We start from the raw sequence: 6,074 nt of genomic DNA, 5'->3' as shown, positions 1-6,074 counted from the left end.
GTTAAGCACACTGACTCTGGGGCCAAACTCCACGAAATGAATTCCCTGTTCTGCTCCCTTGCTTTCCCTGCCTCCGTCTGCTCATGTGTAAAGTGGAAATACTGGTCCCTGTTAGAGTAAAATAAGCTGAAAGATTTAAAGCACACAGAAGAGTACTTGGCACATAATTAGTACTCAGTACATGATAACCATTCTAGTTTTCACAGGGAACCTCTGATGTTGGCAGAAGATGGCTGGGAAGCCTTGAGTAGACTCATCTGGAACTTTGGGACGCCTTATTCCACAGCCTTGGGTGCTGTTTACACAAGCCTAATGGCCAAGACATACTATTTGGAGAGTGGCCATTGGAGAAATTGAATCGGCCTGGGCTGCTGCCATTAGAGGGATAGTGGTTTTGCTAGTGGGTGCTGGACGTAAGTGCCAACCCTAGGAAGACAGTGGTCAACAAGCACCTTTGCGATGAGTGCTTTCTAAAGCAGAGTCTGCACCGCTGACAGGAATCCCCTGCACGGCCTGTGTTCACTGAGCTCAGCTCTGCCTCTAGCCCTGGGCAAGGTGCACTGTAGACCCCACCTGGCCTGCAATGGGAAACGGCTGCGTTAGCCGAGCTGGAGAAGGGGGAGAGGTCTGCTCTCACCACTCTCTCGGTGAGCTTGTCCCAGGTTTGGCAAACCACGGCTTTTAGTTCACATCCTGCTCTGCCCTGAGCTTGGGGGTTCGTGGGAGCTGGTCTTAACTGGATATACATCAGATGGGCCATCCCCAGTGACACTGGGCTGTCATGTGGGGCACAGGCCTAATTGCCTTTCCATGATTCCCAGCAGGGAGTTAACGTGGAGAGACTGAAATTTCAAAAACTTGGAAAGAGAAAGTTCTCCCTTTTATGTTCCTATGAAAAAGGCAAAACAGAGGTTCAATCCAGATGACTTTTTCTTAATGCGTATGGATTTTGCTAATAGATTATGAATGCTAGCTGTTTGATTCTAGTTTTGAATTGTAGTTTTTGTCTTACTTTTTGTACAAAGTGTGGAGGAAAGGTACATGGTGTCTGTATCTGTGTCTATCACTCTATAAATCTCTCCCTTTAGGGGAACGTGATTTGCTGAAGAATATTTTCCCATTTTAATTCATCTCAGATACAAAATACTCCCACAATTTGGTATTTTAAATGTACAACCAATGTTTACATGCAAACCTCTAAAATATTTTCATTCATCAGAAATGTGTATCATTTTTCCAATTCATCACAGCGTACTTTTTATGTCTATTGTTCTATACGGTGGAATTTAATAGATCAAATGGTGTCATTAATATGGATATTGAGACTCAGAGGCCACTGAGAGTTTGCCTGAGGCTACATAACTATGAACTAATATAGGCCCTAAAACCCTTACTGAGCCCCTGGGGCCAGATTTGTTTCAGAATTTAGAACTTTCAATTTTTTAGAAAGTAAGAGGGATAGCACCCTGCAATCAAACTCATTGATGTTTTTACTGTAAAATTGTATAGATATTGATACTAAGTGGAATAAATTTGATTTTTTTATATCAATTCAGGTTAAGTTTTGGCACCAAATGAGTTTTGACTCATTGAGTACTTACCATGTGCAAATACTGTTCTAACACTTCACATAAGTCATTAATCTTTATAGCTCCTCTATCAATTATATATAAAGGCTAAGAAACTGGCCCCAAACAAATTAAACAACTTACCCCAGTACCACAGGACTAGCAGGTGGCAGAGTTAAGATTTTAACCCAAGCTAATCTTACCAAATTTCACCCACGCAAATCAAACTTTTCCCTATTTTCTTATACCCCTTTCCTTTATAGAGGATATTTATTACCCAAAGGACTTATATGAGTGGAATAAAAAATGATAGAGAACCCGGAACATACACCAATGCTTAATTTATAAGAATCACTGTAGAGCAGTAGGGTAAAGATGATCTACAATAAATGGAGAGCCAAGTGGGAACCAATGAGACTTGACCCCCTACCTCACACCATTTACACACACAAAAATGTATCCAAATGTAAAAGGCAAAACAATCAAACTTCTAGAAGACAATATAGGCAAATATTTGTAAACTCAGGGTAGGAAAAGATTTCTTAAACAGGATACAAGTCACATTAATCATAAAGAAAAAGACACTTTTAAGAGAGTGAAATGGCAAACCAGAATGGAAAGAGATATATAAATGTCCACTACCAGGGATATACCCAGGAGAAATGTGTACATACATTCACCAGGAGAATGCCTAGAGCAGCACAGCCCTAGAAACAGCTCGGATGTCCACTTCCATTAGTAGAAAGGGAGTCTTAACTGTCAAACACTCATATCATATAATGAAATACTATTATGAAATCACCATTTCTAGAGTGAAAATTGGCCAGATAATATACAGCAATGGAAATGAACAATTTATTGCTGCATGGAACTAAGTGGATGAGTCTCACACATGTAATGTTAAGTCAAAGCCAGATGTAAGACTTCATACTGTTTGATTTCACTTATATGAAATTTCAAAACCAGCCAAAATGAAATCTTAGTGTTTGGGAAACGCATGCTGAAATGGTCAAACTATGAAGGAAGGAAGGAAGGGCTTACCACAGAAGTCACTCTGCTGGGGACGAGGAAGATTGTGGGGCATGAGGGGTTTCTGAGGCACTGACAGGTCCTCCTTAGCTGTGGTCATTTGCTTTGTGGTGAATCCATGAGTGGTATTAACTCTGTGTACTTTTTTCCTATGAATATTTCACACTTAAACGCTTTTAAAAATTGAATGGTATGTGGGAGAAAGGTACAGTGAAGAGTGTAGGCTCTGTTACACCACCGAGTTTGAAGCCTCTGGAAGCTTCCTCGCTCTGTCACTTGACTGTTAGCCTTTAGCACAGCTAACACTTACATACTGCCTGCCGTGTGCTAGGTATGTTTATCATCACCATATTACTGAGGAGCAAAGTGAGGCACAACGACACTAAGTATGTTGCCCAAGGTCACACAGCGAGTGGTTTAAACCCAGGTGGTCTGGCTCCAGCACCTGTGCTTTCAACTAAAATCTACCTTCTTTTCTGTCACCATCTTTAAAATTCAGTTTCCTACAGGAAAACCCTCTAGAATAAGGCAAACTTTTTAGGTGTCATGAGAATGTTTAACCAATTCTGTGATAAACTCTTAAAATAGAGGACACACATTTTCCTGCCGGGACCAAACCGAATTTAACAACCACCCAGTGACCTATGATCACTTTACAAAATCCAATGACAATCCCAAAATTCCTTAAGTGTCTCCAGCTGTTTTTCTATCCTAAATGGACCCAGGGAGCTATGGCTGTTTTTAAATTGTGTGTGTGCCATTTTTCCGCTTCTTCTCTTGCTGCATGGTGTTAGCTGTCAGGCCTTTCATAAGCATTTGAGTTATCGCTACAACTCCATGTACCAATAACTTCCTCTCTTTTACCATTATCACCATCATCATCGTCATCCAGCGTCAGTATTATTTTGCTATTTCTCATCAGTTGTGGATGAAGAAAATAGTTCCCCATTTATTCATTCAACTAAGTCATTAAAACTGTGAGTAAAGAGTAAGTAAGCCTGAGAGGTCTAGTGGGTCTATTCATCTTTTATTTTCTTTTGCTGCCTAGATTTAGTAACATCTACTTTGGATCATCAGAAACATTTTCTTACTACCTAGGGCTGGGCTTTGTTCTAAACAGTTGAGGCCATTGGCACTAAACTCCCACTTTACAAGGACATCTCATAATAATAGGAAGAGTAACACACTGGTGTCCTATAGAGGCCTGGGGCAACCCACATGGACCAGCTCCTTACTCCCAGCCTCAGAGCCTGGGTCCTGGTGGGGGGTCTTAGTGCGGAGAAGAAGCAGCTTTCTCTGCTATTCCAGCCTTTCTGCTTCCAATCCTCATTCCCACTCAGGCCTTCGCTCCTGCCTTCCCCTGTGCTTGGAACACTCTCCTCCTGGGTTTTCACATGGACACTCCCTACCAGCCAGGTCTTAAGAGAGCTTCGCTGAGCATTTCCCTGCCCCCAGCCACCGTCTCCCTGTTTATTAACCTCGTAAGTTAGAGTATGATCTCTTTTCAACAATAGACCTCCAAAGAAATGGTTTCTTCCTGGGTTGAGGGATTGGGATTTGGGGTCCAAATTGCTCTGTGATATTATCTATTTCACTTTCCACTTAAACAGTTTTAACCATGCGAATTTAAAGTTAGACTATATAACTTTTGATCACATTATTTAAGATTAGTTAATAATGATAGTAAATCACTAAACAAAATCAGAAGGTGACATGATTTAATGAAGGGAGAACTCACAGATCTGTACTTAATTCCGAGAGCCATCCAGGAGGTTTGAATCTCGCTGCCGTCCTCTGTTGAGTCTGGGCCCACCAGGCCTGAGGAGATGCTAAAGGAAGAGATCCGAGTGACTCTTAGCAGCTGCCACACACAGAGAGATCTCCCGACAGCCTAGAGGGCATCTTGTATTCCCACCATGTATGGCTACCAAAGAAAAAGTTACAGAACCCAACGTGGGTGGAGTTATGGAAAAAAGGTATGGGTATGTGTGTGTGTGTGTGTGTGTGTTATCTGTACAAAGCTGGCTGTGTGACAACAGTGCTTAAAAATGGTCTTCCATGCTGCCTTAGCTCCTCGAGTGCCTAATGCCCCCCCAAAAATATTTTGTATATGGATGCTGATAAAGGTAATGTTTCCGGTGACAAGCAATTGTCAACAATTTAAATGAATGTATAACAACTTCAAACTTCCAACCCTTTTCCCACAGAGATATTATAATGCTGTAATATAGGCTAAACAAGGCATTTACTATTTCATAAATACATAATAAAATCCTCACATTGAGCCAACCATGAACCAGTGGGGTACCACTGAAAAAGCAGAGGATAATTATAGGTTATATTTGGATAGAAAAAAGATTAGAGGACATATACCCACCTTAACAGGGATAACTGAGAGTAAGATTTTTATTGTTATGGATATGTACATAGCCATCATGCTAATTTTAGAATCAGAAAAAAACATTCAAAATTACTCAGTCACACATCCATTTATTTCTGCCACTTATAGCTTAGACAAACCACCGAATCTGAGCCTCCGTTCTCACCTGTTAAGTGGGGGCAATATTCAGATCTGCCTTACCTAACTCACAGGCAATGAAAATTTGTAAGATAAACTAAGGAAAGGGCTTTGTAACTGTAAAGTTAGATGAATATATGATAGTTGGACTCTATCAATGTATATGTGCACACACAATATATATGCATACTCACGATATATATATATATGCATACATACCGTTATGTTAAATATGTAGAACACAGGGTGATCCACATCCCCATAATTTCTAGGAGTGCACCCTCCGTGTACTGAAGCATGCAACAGTGACAGTTTAAGGGGAGGCATGGCCTGTACCAGGACAGTCTTGTCCTTCCTCTGCCTCCTGAAGTGTGCCCGCATCAGCCCACCCCCTGCATTACCACCTCACACTTCTTGCCACGAAAACAGGGTCCTCTCACAGTTTCCTTCTTAAAAGATCTATGATTTCCTAGGATTCCAGCAGCCTAGGGAGATTTGGCCTCCCAGAGCTCCCTGCCTTCCCCCTTGCCCCTCCCACTGCCCCTGCCTTTGGTGGTGGGGGCGAGGAGAGGGGCGGGAGAGGGAAGCATCTTAAACAGTGCTGCTGGCCTGCTGGCCATTGGAGCAGCAGCTCGCCGCCAGCCCTGCCTAGCAGGTGGGGAACGGATAAGGATCCGAAGCAGACAGGCAGGAGCACTCCTCAGACACACGTGGGCAGCGTGTGGGGACAGAGAGGTGGGCTCCGGGTTAATCTGGGGAGGAAACGGCCTGTCCCGGCAGAAACTACTCAGCTCCAGTTGTTGCATAAGATATGGTCTGATGCCGTTGAATCTTTGGACTTTCCTGGAAAAGCCAGATATCCAGGTTTTTATGTCAAATTCACCATTAAAAAAATACTGGTAGGCTTCTATGACTTGGGCTATGTAAAAAAAGTATTTTAAAAAAAGAGGAAAAAAAAT

This window comes from Propithecus coquereli, unplaced genomic scaffold (assembly GCF_000956105.1).
Source record: "Propithecus coquereli isolate 6110/MARCELLA unplaced genomic scaffold, Pcoq_1.0 Scaffold87, whole genome shotgun sequence".
Lineage (NCBI taxonomy): Eukaryota > Metazoa > Chordata > Mammalia > Primates > Indriidae > Propithecus > Propithecus coquereli.
The sequence above is the reverse complement of the archived record's forward strand: the minus strand, read 5'-3'. Positions refer to the sequence as shown.